The sequence below is a fragment of the Enhydra lutris genome, unplaced genomic scaffold (assembly GCF_002288905.1).
Source record: "Enhydra lutris kenyoni isolate GAN:26980312 unplaced genomic scaffold, ASM228890v2 scaffoldscaffold53, whole genome shotgun sequence".
NCBI classification, from domain to species: Eukaryota; Metazoa; Chordata; class Mammalia; order Carnivora; family Mustelidae; genus Enhydra; species Enhydra lutris.
In genome coordinates, this window is record NW_019154137.1 from 12,655,478 (window position 1) to 12,672,434 (window position 16,957).

At 50.9% G+C, this 16,957-nt stretch overlaps 1 protein-coding gene across 4 annotated transcripts in view; it reads left to right on the top strand.

Annotated features, from left to right (window-relative positions):
- The first annotated feature begins 2,815 nt into the window (after positions 1-2,815).
- The window catches only part of LOC111157284 (BCL6 corepressor like 1), a 60,580-nt gene continuing 46,438 nt past the window's right edge, over positions 2,816-16,957 (top strand). For all 4 annotated transcript variants that reach the window (XM_022518581.1, XM_022518583.1, XM_022518584.1 and 1 more), the window contains exon 1: positions 2,816-2,870. The gene's annotated coding sequence lies outside the window, so the exon portion shown is untranslated. The remainder of the gene's footprint in view (positions 2,871-16,957) is intronic.

The window sequence follows — 16,957 nt, forward strand, 5'->3', positions numbered from 1 at the left end:
TCTAAACCAGGTGAGGGAGACATACCAGGCAAGTCTCAGCTGCCATCTCTAAAAGTCCTTCCAAATGAGAGAAGACACCCCTTAGCTTAGAGATGGAACCTCTCTGGGCCTGGGACAAAGGAGGGGGGCAGGGAGGAGGAGGAGGAAAACAGCAATCCGTCAGGGCTTCCTTCTAGTCCAAATGACCCTCCCGCTTCCTTAGTGTAGATAAATACATAATAAATAATATCAATATATCTGCACATAAAGATTTTTTTCCCCAAATTCCTGCTTTTCATTTCACATTCCGTGTTTACAAAGCCCTGAACCCTCCAGGAACTGCTGGGCACCTCCCCTAATACCCTCTAGGCTGAGGCGATGCCTTTGAAGTCCCAACCGCAGGCTCAGGGTTGGAGCTGCTAAGAAACACCCTAAGACTGGAAGCAAGTCTGCCGGCAGCTTCAGCTCCTTCGCAAGCTGCTCTCCTCCTCGGAGTTAATGTAAAGTCATCAGAGTTCCAGCGTGGACCGCAGGCTTCTCAGCCCTTCAGTCCTGGGGATGGCGGGATGGCCTGGGATGTAAACACATATGACGATTTATTCCTTTGGCCAGGCGGGGAGTCGTTAGGGTAAAGAGTAAGGGTCAAGGGGGCTCGGTTTGGTGACTGAGGAGCCCGGGGGCGGGGGGAGGGCGCGGTGGCGAGCAGAAGCCGAGTTTTTCTCCAGCCAGGTTTTCAGCCCCAAGTCTTGCAGGCTTCCCCCTGTACAGACCTTTCGTTCCCTCTCCTCCTCCCTCAGGCCTCTAGCTCCAGGAATCCCCCCCCCCCAAAAAGGTGCCTCCACGCCCAGGCCAGGGGCTGTCCTTTGAAGGCGGCCCAGGGAGTTTGCAGCACGGAAGGTTGCCACGAAGGGTGGGCCACCCGGGAGACGCGAGACGAGGCAGCGAGCCCCGGCATTTTCCCTTCCCCAGCACCTGTCCCACTTCGGCGCCGGGGCTGGGGCTGCGCCCGCGGGCGGCCTCGGGGCCGGAGCGCCAGAGCCCTACACCGAGGTTGCCCGGGTTAGGGAAGTGGGGGGCCAGAGAAGGGGCGGGGCGTCCGGCGGGGGCACCCCCCCCGCAGGCAAGACCCCACGCCCCCCCATACTCGGAGACTAAACAGAGATACAGAGTCACACATAAAGCATGAGCGAAAACGCTCGCTCTCCGACCCCGAGCAGCGTTGCTTGCCCCCCCCCCTTCCTGGAGCCGGGGGCTGGCCGGGGAAGGTGGCTCCGTTCTTCCCCCGTGGCCAGTGCGGGGTCTGCGGCTGCCCGGAGAGGTTCCGGCTTCCCCGGGGCTGGCAGGGGGAGCCCCGAGAACTGCAGGCCCGCCCCCCCTTCCTCCTCCTCCTTCCCCTCCTCCCCCACGTGTCCTCCCGGAGCCCAGCGGCCTGATCCCAGCACCCCCCGCCACCTCCCTCCTCCTCTCGCTTCGCCCGCTTCCCCGGCGGCGTGGAGAAGAGCAAAGTTGCGACAGCGGCCGGGGGGCTCTGCCCAGGTGAAGGGGGCGCCGTGGGGGGTGGGGGATGGCGCGGCCCTGCGGCGGGGGCGGAGGGAAGATAAAGAAACTTGCTTTCCGCGGCCCCCACCCCGCGCGGGTTCGGATCTTGCGTGGACCGAGCCCTCGTGGCGAGACGCGGCAACGCCGCTGGGACCGAGGCCGGCACCGGGACCCAGACCCGGACCGCGCGCCTGGGCCGGCTCGGCGGGCGCAGGCAGCGGGCCAGGCCGGCACCCAGGCAAGGGCGGGGTGGGTGGCCGCACACCGGACCGAACCGGAGACTCCGGTGGCCTGGGCGCGGGCCGAACCCGGACCGGGCCGAGTTGGGTGGTGAAGTAGGACGTGGATTCGGGGGCGGGGCGCGGCGGGAGGGGGAAACCAGGCCCCGCCGGACTGGCCTGGGTGTGGGGGCGGGGGGCGAGTTCGGGGCACTTGCTGGGCTCGGGACCGAGCGGTAGGGCGGGGCGGCGCTAGGGGCTGGGCCGGACCCGCCGGGAGAGGGCGAAGGGGGGAGCCGGGGGTGGAGTAGGGGCGTGGAGTTGCGAGCGGGGTCTGGCCTCGGCCGGGGGTGAAGGTAGATCCGCGGGGCCGCCAGCGGAGGGAGGGAGGCCCGCGGCAGCGCGGCGGCAGCGAAGGCCAGCTTCCGCGGAGTTTGTGCCCGGGCTTCCCGGGCTCCGGCCGCCTCACGCGCACAAATGGGGCTAGGGGACTGACTGGTAAGCAACTGCGAGTGTTAGACGGTGTTCGGCGGCGATTCCGGGAAAAGCAAGGAAAGACACCGTCTGCAATTATGCCGCACCCCCCACCCACCTCTTAGCATCTGGATTTTGCTCTCAGGGGGCCGCGGACCCTCCCCGCCACAACCCTTTCACTCTCCTGCACTCCCACCGCCTCCCCCCTTCCTAGGCCATCTGACTCTCCTAGGGGTTTGTGTTTAGGGGTGGACGACGGCCTGGGGGTGGGGGTGGCGATATACTCTCCCTCCCGCGGCAGCAGCCTAGTTCGTATCTTATTCCTACATGTAGCGTCGCTTTGAGTCTTGTGGACATTGGGGTTTAGATAACCTACCCCCACCCCCACCCCCACCAAGCGATTTGATGGCTTTTAAGGAAAGGGAGGAATCCCTGGATTTCCACGCCTAGAACGAGGTTTGAGGATTGAAATTCACCCCCAGCTCACTTCCACTACCAACCCCTCTTTCCTTGTAAGCCATTTCCACGGGGACCCGAACTTTGGGGGGCGGTATTAATTTGCTTCTCTATCTCTACACAGGGTCGTCGTGGCCAAGGACGGCTAGTCTCTGAGGGAAAGTAGCCACCAGTCCAACTCGGGTCGCCCCCACTATTACTTCGGTGAGGGGGGCAACGCTAAGGAGATACTGGTGGGTAGGGACCCAGTATAAAGGAGGGGGCTGGGTGGTCGCCCCCGGAGGGACTCCGTTTCTTGTAAGGTAGGGAGAAGCGAGCCCAGGCTTCAGGGGAGGAGTTCTGGGGAGGGACATGGGGATTGGTGACGACGAGGGGGGGCGAGAAGAAGGGGGGAGTCACACCCTGCCAGCACGGGGGGGGTTCCCTCAGGCCCCTGGGAGAAGGGGACTGAATGTGTCTGTTCTGTGCTGCCGGGCAGGGGAGATCTGGGGTCTCTAGATTTGCACACTGGATCGGGCACCAGTGGCCTGAGAAAGTCAAGTCGGGGCATATGGTGGAGAGCCTTGGGGGAAAGAGACAGAAACCCCTGGCCTTGGCGCCCTGATCTTTTCTCTTCTTCAACCTTCCCGTTCGAGGGGCATGGAGGGCTGGGGGCGTGGGGCTCTTGCAGCCCCTAGGATTGAGTGCCTCCGCCTCTCCTGGGAGTCTAGCTTTTTGCCCGGCTTGCTGCAGCCACTGCTGCTGCCTCCCTCTCCGGAATCCGCTTGGTCCTCGCAGCGATCCCCTCCTCCTCCCCTCCCCTCCCAGTGTCACCGGGGCTGCTTGGCTCTGCCCCCTTCGCCGCCGCTTGCTCCCTGCTTTCGTCCCTCCCTCTCTTGCTCGCTCCCTCCCTTCGCCTCCACCTCCCCATTCCTCCCCCCCAGCAGGTGGCATTCTGGGAGTTGTAGTCCCGTGGAGCGGCGGCTAACGCCGCCCGCGAACCCCGCCGGACTCCACTTCCCGTCGAGCCCTGCGACCGGCACCCACTCCACCAGGCTTCGCTCGCACACACAGACACACACACACACCGCTCTCCCCCTCACTCTTTCGCTTGCCGCGGCTGCTGCCAGTGTGTGGCTCTGTCTCTCCTCCGCTTTGCCGAGCCCTCCCTTCTTCCTCTCAGTTCCTAGAGTCCGACCGCCGCCGCCGCCGAGAGAGAGGAGAAGGAGGTCGGTGGCGATAAGGGGCGGAGGGGGGGCATCAGACCGGGGCAGTATTAGGCGGGTGGCGGCTCAGAGTGGGTAAGAGGGAGCCCGGGTGGCGGCCTGAGCCTCCCCGCGGAGCCGACCCGGGAACAGGTGCGTCTTTTTTTTCTCTCCCCCAACCCCTCCACCCCTTTTGACTCCCCGGCTTTCTCGTATCCCCCCACCCGCTTCTTTCTATCTTAAGCCTTTTCCCAACCCTGTCCGTTCTTCGCCCCGCGGCCGCCGTGTTTGCCCCCCGGGGGCGCCGTCCTCTTCGTGTCCCCGGACGTAGCGCTCCCTGGAGCTCGCTCTGTCCTCGCCCCTCCCTTCGGGACAGCTCCCCTCCACTTCCCACCTTCGTACCCCATCCCTGCCCTATCCTACCCCCTCCTCACCCCCTTCTCCCTTAGCCAGGTGAGACTTGTTCTCCACGATCTGAGTCTTCTTCCTGGCTGGGCGGGGGTCTCCATGGAAACGGGGGTCTGGTTGATCCTGGGGGGGAACCATTGGAATTACCCCACTCCTCAGAAAGGGAGGTGGAGGCTATGGTCTTGTTAACTACCTAGCCCTAACCCCCCCCCCCCCCCCCCATGCAAGGATCCAGTGATCCGAAGGGAGGCTGGCCAGGAGGGCAGGGCGAGAAAGGGCTTGTTTTTTGGCGGGGGGGGTTGGTGGCTGTCCGTGATGAAGTCTTGAAGAGACCTGGAGAAAATACCCTCCAACCTCAGAGGGGAGGTGCGACGGTTGCTCCTCAGGGCTGCTTTTTCCCCGGTGTTGGGGTGAGGGAACCGTAGGGTAAGGGGTACCCCTAGGTGGCGGCGGGGCCTGGGTTCGGGAGTGGGAGTGCTGTGATGGGGGCAGGGGCAATTATCCGAGTCCCTGGAAAAAAGGCGGGGGATGACTTCGGAGCGCCCTGGCTCCGCTGCCCTCGCTCTAGGGGCGGGGGCCGCCGGGCCGGGCGCGGCGGGGAGGGGGCTTAAATTGAAGGAGGATGAGATGGGGGCAATTCATACTAGCCCCAGCAAGCCAGGGGGAGATCCGGCGTGCAAGCTCTCCACCCGCTCCGCGCCAGGCCTGGAGGCAAGGGGTCTGAGAGCGAAGCCGAGAGGTGGAAGGAGGGAGGCTCCGGTTACGGGGCCGGGTTTCGGAATCAGGGGCAATCCCCCAGCCCTTGAAGGAGGGAGAGGGATGGCTGCGAACCTTAGGGCTCCCCCACCCCGGGTCCTAAGGGGCGTGAGGAACAGACAGCAGGCCCAGCGGAGCTGGATTCGAGCGGATCGCGGCTGGGGAGTGGGGGGGCTTAGTGGTGGGCTTCGGGGGGAGCAGTCCGGCGGCGGGGCGGGCGGGCGGGGCGTGGGGCTCCGGCGGGCGGCGGGGCGGGGCTGGGGCGGCGCTGCTGCCGCCGCCGCCGCTGCTGCTCCTGCTGGGGCCGCCGCAGCCGTTGCTGCCGCCGCCGCCGCCGCTTCTGGGCGGGGAACGGAGGCCAAAGGGAGTCCCGTGCCGGGGCAGAGGGCGCAGGCGGTGCGTGGGGGGGGGGGGGCCGTGGGGGGGGGGGGGGCGGGGGGGGGGGGGAGCCCCCGACGGGGGGGCGGTACGAGCCCGGACGACGAAGACGAAGAGCCCCGGGGGCCGGGTGCATGGAGGACGAGGTGCTGGGAGAAGGAAGGGGGGGGGGGGGGGTCCCGCGACGGGCCTCGTGGGCTTGGCTCCTCGAGGTTCTGCTTCGGGACAGAGCCCTGCAGGGGCGCCCAGAGGCCCGGAAAGGGACAGGGAGGTGAATTGGACGGTGGAGGGGGCCCTTCTCGCCGGGGTCCCGCCGAAGGGAAGGCTGGGCCGAGGGACGTCCGGGGTAGGGCTGGGAGGAGCCGACCGCACCTCGGCTGGGGATTTCGTGTTATGGAGGGACGCGAGATTGTTGTAGGGAAAGATGTGGTCGAGGGGAAAGGCGAGAGGGAAGCACACTGCAAACCCGGGATGCCAACAGCCCAGGCCAGTGGAGGTGCCCTTCTATTTCGCCCGCACCTTCCCCCTCCCCCAGTGTAAGCACTATGTTTTTGTTTTATTGTTTTGAAATTTTCAGTGTTGGCTGTAGGAAGCTGTCGATGTGGTGATACTTATTCATTCTTGATGTCTCCTAGAGTAGACAGTAAGGACAGGCGTCGTTTGGCCAGGACTCGTCTAGCCCAGGGTTTAGGGGCTCTTTACGCGAAAGTGGGAAGGGGGCCTGCTAACTTAGAGCGACAGCTGAATACTCTCAAGGCAGTTTGGAGGTCGTCCCCATAGCACAGAGGTGGAGTATAATTGCAAAAATCTTTGGTGAGACTTCTGTGGGTACAGTTGTAGGTTAGTGTTATTCTGGTTGGCCACATGGTTTTTTTCAACTTAGAAGGCTGTTGGAAGTGGATTAGGTTTGTAATAAAGTCGCAAGGTTGGAAGGGACTTTAAAGGTCATCTTGTTCTCTGTTTACCTGACCTGCCCTTGAATGTTGGGATAGTGGAAGCTTTATTTTGGGAGGGAGCAGGGTTTAGGGGTACTCAAATTAGACGGCAATGTCACCATGTGGTACTGAAGAGGACAGCACACAAGAAAGAAATTTGGAGGATTCCACTGGGGATTAGATGGGATAACCCAATCCCCAAAATCACCCAGAGCCTCCAAATAGAAGCAAAAGTTTGGGGGAGGAACCTGTAAAATTTTGATGGAGAGGCAAAGTTAGTAAGAAGGACTGGGGCAGCTAGGAGGAGCAGGGGACTTGGTGGCTTAAGTTAAGAGAATCTGAAGGTTGATAGAGTTTAGGAGGGACATGGTCGTTTTGAGTAAGCCATGTGGCTATTGATAGGCAGACTCATCTTTTGATAAGGCAACTGGGCAGCTGCCTTTGGGATAGATGGGGAGAACAAGGGGCCCAGGCCATCAGGTACAGAGCCTTACTCAAACTGACTTTAAAAGGGCTGACCCTGTTACCAGCTACACAGCAAGGGTAGGGTTCTTTTTGTTCTGGCTCTTGAGAGTCATTGATGGAGGAAGGGGTTAAGGAGGACTATTTCTTTAGAATAGGCCATAAGGAAAAGACAGCAAATTATTGGGATAGGGCAGAGGAAAGCCAAGTCCTTGGCAAGTTCTTCTGTTGGAGTCTGGATTGGGCAGAGTGCAGGGGAGTTCCAGAGGAAATGGCGGCAGCACCAAGGGCGCTCAAAGATCTGGCTGTTTTGATTACCTAGAGCTGATAGAGCATAGACTCCCAGTGGCCTAGACTTTTTTTGGTGGGGGAAGCAAAGGGGCTTCTTCCAGGGGTCTGTTTGCTATATTCATGCTGTAGTTCACTACATATGAAAAAAGTGTTTAGTACAGGTGGCAGAGAATCTCACATGATGAGTCTGGATTATGGGTTTCAGAGAGGGGCTTCATTTAGGAGAACAGAATTATGGGAGAAAAGGACTTGAATACTAGAAAGAAGGAAGGCAAAAAGAAAAGTCGGGAAGAGGGTCGTTTAGGCAGTGAACGGGGAAGAAAAGTGATCATCACTGGTTACACGTCAGGGCCAACTAAGGAAAAAGTGGAACCCTGAAATTTCCAGGCTAAGTTTTTCCAAAGTCAACTTTGAAGAACCTTTAAGGCTCTTTACACTTTCATGCTAGAATCATTATGGTTGGTGTGAGAGACAGGACTATCTTGGGTAAAAACAGGGTTGTAGAGAAACGGGCATGTAGGAAGGAATATACATTTATTTACTCATAGGGAAATAGAGAATTTGGAGATAGTATATAGGCTAAAAAATGCAGAATGTGAAAGAGGGCGGAATAAGGAACTAAAGGGAGAAAGTGTTTACTCACATGTCATGTGGAGTAAGTGTCAGGGAAGGTAAAAAGTTACCTTTGATAGCTGTTGTCCTGGGAGGTCCCAAGCAGCAGAGGTTAGCTGAGATCCAGGGCTTACAAGTCTAAGCATTAGTTAGAAAATTCAGACTAAAATAAGCATACTGGATGGGGGAAGCAATTCACCGATGTAAGTAGAATGTCCTTGAAAGAAGTTGAAAGTAGGAATACACCAGTTTTTCCAGTCTGTAAGTGGAAGGAATCCTAGATATAGGGAGGTGAATTATAGAAATTCCAGAGTGAAACAGGAGAAAAGAACAGTGGCCTTAGAGCCTTGGGCCAGAATTGGAGGGTGGGGTGGGCGCATGGAGGAGAGGCGCTAATCAGGGGTTGGGCATCTGGACTGGTTCATTGATTCTAGGCTGAGCTAAATTTGAGATGGAATAGAATGGCCGCAGTGGGGTAGGGAGCTGTTTTCCAGCATCAGCCAGCATCTGGGATGGAGAGAGGAGGAGTTCATGGTTAAGCTGGGTGGGAAAATGAACACTAACTAGAGTGGAACTGAGCGCCCTGGGGAAAGTGGGCATTGTTGGGATAAAGCAGATGGGAAAGGGGACAAGCCACTTATGATTACATAAGGGGGGTAAGGAGGACCCTAGACCTTTGAGTTTTTAGAAGGAAAGGAAGTTTCTTAATGCTGGAGTTCCAGTTAGGTATGAGTCTATGCTTGCCAGAAGGTTTAGCACCAGGATGGCGGAAGAGGGAGGTAATAGGTAATCTGCCTTTCCGCCACTAGGATGCTAGTACAGTATTTTACATAATCTCACATACTAACTAGGCTTTCTTAATGCCAGTTTTTGAATGGTTATCCTTAAAGTAATGTAGAAACTGTTCTCTTTCTAAATCGTACCCTTTCCTACTGTTCATAACTTGAAAGCAGTCTTTCATGATGAAAACTTTCTTTGGTGAACTGAAGTTGAATTCTGGTCAAGAGTAAAATTTAACTCTGCTTCTATCCCCATAATTCAAATATGTGTTCTGTTTCCCTCTTTTTCTTTTTTAAGCTGAAGCCACCCTTTCCCCATAAAACATTTAAAAATGGATAATTGTTTAAAAAGTGGCTGCAGGCTGTATGTCAAGGTCATATTTTCCCTGGTCAGTGAATTGTGATGAATTTGAAGAACGATGATTTATTATTTGTAAGATGTGGTAATTTTCAGATTTATTCTTTGAGAGTATGTGAGGCAGGATACGTCTTCATTTGGATTTTAAGAAGATCTTAAGTTAAGCGTCCGTGAAAAATTGAGAGTACTGAGGGGCGGCAGAGCTTTGTGTTTCAGGCTTCTTTACTGATTTTCGGCTGAGAAACAAAATTTGGTTACCTCATTGCTAAGGTATGCCTAGAAATCTTAGTGTTGGTGCCGTGAAGGGTACAGTCAAGTTTTGTGACAATTTTGGTGTCCGGGGACAAGGAAAACAAGCAGACTTCCATTTTTCCAAGTTCTGTGGACTGTAGAGAAGTTCATTGTATGTGACCCTGATCCCCGGGACAAGTCAGTGCACTCTCCACCTGGATCCATGAGGTGCTGAGGTGTCTTGTGATGATGAAGCTTTACTCAGTTTAAGTTGGTCGCACCTTGTAGACGTTAGTATCTTGCGGTGGTTCTTAAACTTTTGCATGTCTCAGAATTACCTGGAGGGCTTTGGAGACATACTGCCTTAAGTCAGAGTCCTTGCTTTTCTACTTCCTAGCTGCGTCACAGGAAGCAACTCACTCGACTCTCTTGCACCTCAGTTTTCTCATCTCTAAAATGGAGATGAAAACCCCAGTCTCCCAGGACTATGAAGATTACACAGGATAATAGCTATGTGGCAGACCAGGTCCATAGCAGGAGCCCAATAAATGACATCTGTTACTATATTATAATCTAGTTTTTCTTATTCCATTGAGTCCTGTGACCTTTTATATTACTCTGTGGTAAACACGGTGGCAGAACTAAAACTATCAATGGCTCCTGAGCACTCCCTGTGTATCTTGCTTCTCTGTGCTCTTTCTCCATATTCCTGTTGTATTAGTACATATTTAGCATCTACAATGTGGTAGGAAGAAATAGCTTGGCTCATCACTCCATTATTGCATCCACCTTTGAGGTGGAAGTGGCAGCTTCTTTAACAGCTGTGCTGTAACACTGCTCAGTATTTTAGGGCGGGAACTGAGGACTGTATATCCAGTTGAGACTTCAGGGGACATTTTGGGCCATGCTTAAAAAATGACCCAAGCCTAGTTTACTGGGGTGACATTTTAAAAAACCATTGCTTTCTGAAAAGGGCTGCTGTATTTAATTACAACTGGTTGGGCTTTCCAGATGTCTCTGACATCTGGAAGTTCTACAAAGGGTGGTAGATAGAGTCTGAGTCTTGTATGGCTCTATGACAAGGATGTCCATCAGCGACTGGATGGGAGAAAACACGTTTTGAATAGCTCAGGTATCATCAAACCAAACTTCTGAACACTGAAAAAAAGATGGGCTGTAAAATAGAGATTCTTTCTGCAGCCAGAGTGGACTTTGGTGCCAACAGTCAGCTGTGCCAATATAGGGAGAGAGCGATAACAGGCCAATTTAGAACAGCAGATCAGTTAACAAATTAATAATTTCTTTTTGGCTTGGAAATGCGTTATTATTCTCTACCTGCCCCCCTACCCAGCAGATTCACCTTCCGATTTATATTCTGCTTAGGGAGACATTAAAATGAGTTGTCCCTGAGTACACATCTACCGTAAGTGGCAGAAGGCAGTCCATAAGTTGGCCGGGTTTAAAAATTAGCTGTGGCTAAACCACGCTGAGATAATTGGAAGTTGACTTTGTTGTTTTGCCCTGGCCCAGTTTTATTTCAATGATTGTCTTTCTTGTGGAAGCAAGGAAAAGAAAGAAGAGGAAGTTTAGGAGAGAGCAAGGAAAGTAAAAGGCATCCACAGACAGGGCTTTTTACACGGAATTCTTGGTTTCCATATGACCTAGCGAGAATTTTCAGTTTTTCCCAGTAGTTCAGCAAGTATTTACTGCACACATATTGTATTCCTTGTATCATGCTAGACAGTATTGGGAGTGGCTATTAAAAGAATCAGAAAATACTCTTTCTGACCTTGGGGAACGTATAGACAGGTAGGGAGGTTGAGTCAGTACTGGAAGTTTGAAATTCTGTGAGGCAACACATTATATATATATATTATATATTATATGTACACTATGATGAGTATATATGTGTGTGTGTGTGTATATATATATATATATACACTATGTATGTATATGTATATATTTATATATATGAGTAATTTATACAAAGTGAGTTGAGCCTGTAGTCTGGAGAGAGTGGAAAAAAAAGTCTGATAACGGCCTTTCCAAATATTTGTGTGAGAGGTCCAGGAGACTTAAAAAAAAAAAAAAGGTAAAAGTTCGGTGAGGAGGAATCCTTTTTAGATGAAAAAATCCTTATCACAAATGCCGTGTACTGAAATGGAGATGCCTGAGGGCCACTACCACAGTGCATGGCATGGAAGACACAGAAGCATCACAAAAGGGATTCAGGTCTCAGATTGCAGTGATTCAACTTTGGAGTGTGAAAGACACACCAGATATTCACATGGTTCTGCCGAAGACCCAAGACTGAGGAACGCCAACTCTTAGTTTTGATCTAGGAGAAATGAGAAGCACTAAAAAGCAAACCAAAAATGACCCTAGTAACTTAGCGTGCCATTTTGAGGTGACTTTGCATTTGGCAAGGACTGATTAATTTCATGGTGATTGCTTAGGTTTTCTAGATATCAGTGATATCTAGAAATTGTATAAAATCTTATGGCTAGATCCTAGGTCTAGCATAAAGATATGATGAGGTGTTTTCCTTAAATGGAGTAAAATTACTTCCTTACAGCAGGAGATGGAAGTAGTACTTGAATAATAGGGAAAATGTATGGGTAGAAAAGCTAAACAAACTGGTCGTATGAAAATGTGAGTGAGATTCAAACTTCTGCTTTTTGCCTCCTTCATTGTTGGAATTGATTATCTTTGTTCCTTTTATGGCTTTTGTGCTCTTCTCAATTTTATTTTATTTTTTTAAGTAAGCTGTATGCCCAACATGGGATTTGAACTTATAACCCCGAGTCCAGTTTAAGGAGGGCTCTCTGACTGAGACAGCCAGGCGCTTCCTATTCTCAACTTTAAGTAGGGACTCATTGATGGCCATTTTGCAGATGACATAGTAAATGGACGTAATGAGGTACCTGAGATGGCTGGCAAACCCAGTCTCCCCACCCCCAACACACACAACGAGTTTAGGCTGTGGATAGTAGACTATATCACTCTTCAAGGGTGTTGCTACTGTGTGACTAGACAAATTTTGATTTTGGCAGTTTTTAAACATCAAATTTTCTTGGAATGAGTGGGGATCCAGCACTAGTGAGGAGATTGAGAAAGGGTATGGTTTGGATTAGAAAGGGCTGGGGTGGTCATAGTGAGGAGCTAGCTCCAGGGAGATCGCAAGCCCTGGCCACTCTGTTGAGATGAACGTCTAGCCTCCCAAGGTGACTACTTTGGAGGTAGCTACATTCATTTGAATGAGTAAGCTCTCATGTGTTTAACAGATAGTTAAATTTCTTTTGTATCCAGTCTCATAAATGTTTATAGGCCGGGTTTTTAAACATGGAGGTACCAAGGAGTCTATGAAGGTGTCCACGCTATAGCCATGTGTGGGTAACTTCTTAGTCTTCTCGGTAAACAGAGGAATTAAATGTATCTGGGAAGAGGATGTAGTGTCTCCTATAAGACTTATCCCTTGGGGTAGAACCAAAAGAAATATTTGGGTAGAAAAAAACTCCAGGGGAACTAGAAAGTGCTATAGTAGATTAGTCAGGCAGAAGGCTGGGATGAACGGTGCAGAGGGCCCCTTCCTCCTTTCAGTTGCCCAGCAGATTATTTCCAGTTGATTGTGTGTGTGTGTGTGTGTGTGTGTGTGCGCGCGCGCACGCATGTGTGGTGGTGTATAATGGTAAAGGAACCCTTTTGCATGAAGGGGGGCAAAGTAAACTGATTGGGGCATGGATAGGGACACCTGAGTTTCAGGGAATGATATTTGGTTAATGGCAGGGGAAGGTGAAGGGATGTAGATATTAAGATGCCTGCGGAGAATATTAGAATACCTTTGTATGGGAAATCGTTAAATTAGGATAATTTACACTGGGAGAACGTCCTCATTAGGGGTTGAGGTTTGGAATATATGATTAAGTAGGGAAAACAGGACCGTTAGTCTCCTGTTGAGTACACATGGAAGAAGGCAGAGCGGCAGGGAGGGTAAGGTCTGTGGTCAAGGTTCCATATCTAAAGCCAGGTAAAGTCATCCTTGTTGGGTACATGTACACTTTCCTATTGAAAACACTGATTTTGAGACGTTTTGACCTCTCTCTAAAGGCACTTCAGTGACTAGGTGGAAGTCCTGGCCTCTTCCTTTCAGCCTCAGGATTTAAATGTCAGTGGTCTCTTGGATCCCCTTGGGGGTGTCTTAAATGCTGCTTTTCCCAAAGTGGGGTAATGGGCTGGCCTCTCCTTTGATTCTGTAATGTTTGAACGTGAATGTCTCTGTCTTATGGCAGCTTTACCCAGAGTGCTGGATTTCTGTTGGAGCAATAGGTCCCAAAGTTGGTTTTCTTTACACATTAGTCATCACTGACCCAACCCTCCTTCTTAAACTGTCTACTAGCCACGCCTATTCTCTTGAGGACAGATTCAGGGCCAGGCTTCCAGAAGAATATTTTCCGGCTCTTTCATTTTTTAAAGTCATAATTGCTTCCAGGTCACCAGACAATGTGAACCAAAAGAAGCCTGGGGGAGTACTACCAGATTTAGTTTAACTGAGACCTTCTTAATCTTGAATTTCTAATTTATTGGCTGGATAGTACGAGTCCAACCATGAATAAATGGACAGGTTTCATGCTACGCTTAAAGGGCCTAGTTGTATTCCATATGTTGCCAGTGCCTGTTGTTCTGCATGTAGGGGGTCTTTGGCCCCAGTGGAAGCTACGTGATTCTGGGGAACCCGTTCACAGGATAAACACCCTGGCCAGCCATGTTCAAGGTTAACGTTTTACCAAGGCAAAGACATTTTGTCAGATAGGTGCTGTATTATCTCCTTTTGTGTCCTTCCCTTCCTCATATGCATGACGACCATACTTTTGCTTGTAGTTGTTGTGAAATCTACTTGTTTTGGTATCTTCATTTCAAAACAAAACAAAAACTGTCTACCCAATCGGTATCAAAATCTCCTTTGAGCTTTTAGTGTTGCCCATCCCTTATTACCAGCTCCCCCTAACCCTGACTTGGATTATAATTTGATGTTCTTCCCCTTTTGATAACATATTCTCTCAAAACTTTTCTAAAATGTCTGTACTCAGTGCTTCCCCACAGTGTTTCAGTTTGGCCCACGATGGTGAAATATTTCAGGTTCCCCTATTTCGTTTTTTCTCTTTTGGTTGTTATATTCTGTGGGCTTCTCTTTTATGCCTTTCACACCTGCCCTTGTCTTCTAACAGTTAATTCTTTTCTTTTGGATTTTTGGGGGGAAAGATCTCTGCTTCATTATGGTTTGTCTTCTGCTATCTGCTCACCCTCAGTTTAGCTGCTATTTTCACCATTTTAAAGTTATTGCTCTCCTGTTAGTCCATTTTCTTGTTGGTTTCCCCTGGTTTGTAGTGTGCTGATTATGTCTGCCTGCCTGCTCTCTGCTCGCTGGATTCATCCCCTCGGATCTTGGTCAGTCCCTCTACTTAAGTGTGTGTACATGTGCCTGCTAAATTGAAGCGTTGTATTTCTTTATTTTTTGCAGCCTATGCTGATCACCGCATTGGGCTGGTGGAGCATGTGCTGTCCTTTGTTCTCACTGAGTTGGACGTGTCTTTCAAGTTTTTCCCCCCAAAGTGGGGATAGCTCACAGTGGTCCCGCTGCCTTCCAGGCAGTGACCAGTATTTGATTCTGGGGCCATGCAGCTGTTCGTTTCTTAACAATTACATGGTTGTGATATCTGGGAAAATCCTTTGAGGTATTTTGTATGTTTGTGCCCATGTTTCCTGGGTCACTCGGGATTACCAGGTTTCTTCGAAGTTCCTTTTAGGAACTTTGCCGTCAGCCTTTGATGTGATGGTTCCCATCAGAGAGAGCAAGAGAGAGACTAAGAAAGCACACCACATGTGAGTGCAGGCTCTGTGAGCAGAAGCAAGTCGGCACACGAGAGCATGCACACCAGTGGAACCTACCGAGTGTGGTGTGTCTGGAAGGTTTTTCCTTTCTGCTCACCTCTCCTGAGAAGGAGCGTACAGTGGAGTGGTTGTTAATTTGATTGGACGTGATGGTGAGGAAACAAAACACTAGGCCTCCTGGACCAGAATCTCCAGGGCTGGGACTTAGGAATCTGTGTCTTGAACAAGCTCGTTGGTGATCCTGGTTTGGGAGACATTGGTGTACATTGGCTATCTTGACTCCTCCTGTCCTGGTTGGACACTGACACCATCAGTGACTCTTTGGAAGTTCCCTTTGCTTACTCTCTGGCTCAAGAGGACCAGTCTTGCCTTCCTGTGTAGACCACTTGGCTCAGGGTGCTCTTGTCTGTGATATCTACCTCTCCTCTTCCCTCCTCTGCAAAGGCTACTGTTAATAGCAGCATTGGGCTTTCCATAGGAAGAGGGGCTGCTCTGAGAAATTCCTAATGGAAGAGTGGGAAGCCAAGGTGAAGCAAATATTCTATCTTCAGGGTCTTATGAAAGTGGGGGTGCCTCCAGGTAGTCCTAAAATGTGTGGTATTGTCTGGTAATTATTTTGGTTTTTACTTGGTTTTCTTTTTATTGTTGTTGTTATTGTGGTTTGGAGGGGGGTGTTCTAAAAACTCCTTTATCTAGGTGGTGATATTTTCTATGTTCTGTTTTCAAATGCCAGGATTCATTTCCCCCCACCTCTGATTTCTGTCCGAGGACCTACAAACAACTAATCCCCTCTAAATAGAACAAAAATCAGCCCAAGAGTGAAAAACCGATGGTTACTGACTTATATCTGCTGCCTACAAGTATTCAGATAGGCACTAAAACTTAAACTTTGTGTTAAAATTCATCTTATGCAAGTATGACCCCCTTCATTGCTTGACTCTTCCAATGCTTCATACAGAGAAAATATTTTTTAAAAGTACCTGGTATATTGGTCTCCAGGCTGAGCTGGTGTTGTGTTGTGTTGTGTTTTGTGTTTTTTGTTTTTAAGTAGGCTCCACGCTTGTGGAGCCCAGTGCAGGCTCGAACTCATGACTGTATGATCAAGACCTGAGCTGAGATCAAGACTGACATTTAACCAACTGAGCCACCCAGGTGCCCCTGAGCACCTGTTTCTTGAACAGGGATATTCCAGGATATTCTAAGAAAAAGTCAAAACTTGAGGATATTTAGGGACGGGATGGGATCCTGGTGAACTGACTGGAAACAGACAGTCAATCCATTTGTCTTACCCCTTGCTGAAATCTTTCTAAAATTATGTATTAACCCGCATAACTGTTTTAAGAATGTTAAGGATAATTTTCAGAAAAAGGTAAGATCATGAGTCTCATACAGTTATAAAAATGAACATGCGTTAAAGACTTTATTTTACTTGTTAATCACAAGGGAACCAGACAGATGTTAGAGCCGGGTCAAAGAAAAAGTCCAAAAGCACAAATTTATATGAAGTAAAGGAATTGAATTGCAAATGGAGGCAAAACTGATCCCCCCCCACCCCCACAATGGGGAGGGAAGTCAATCCAAACTCTGTGGGACAGGACAGAGTTTGCATATCCATCAGTTACCTGCAATTTACAGAGGTGCAAACTAGCTCAGAGACAATGAGATATACTGGAATGGGGCAGCTATGCAGGGTGTGCTGTGGGCAATGCGTGGTGCTTTCAGGAAAAGTACAGCATTCTTTTCTGTAGTAACTAAGCCTGGTGGACCCTTTTGGGGGGGGGGGTTGATTCTGCTTCTTGTAATTTCTCAGGGTCATCACCTCCATTTCTCATCCAGGGTTCAGTTCCATATAACACTCATTTACTGAGTACTTACCATCTATAAGACATTGTGGAGGAACCAGAGACAGAAAAGATGGTTTCTTACCTTAAGTAGCTTGACTGGCCAGGGAGACAGACGTGCCACACCCACAGCTAACCACAGCAGGGAAGATAAGAATCGGTGCCGT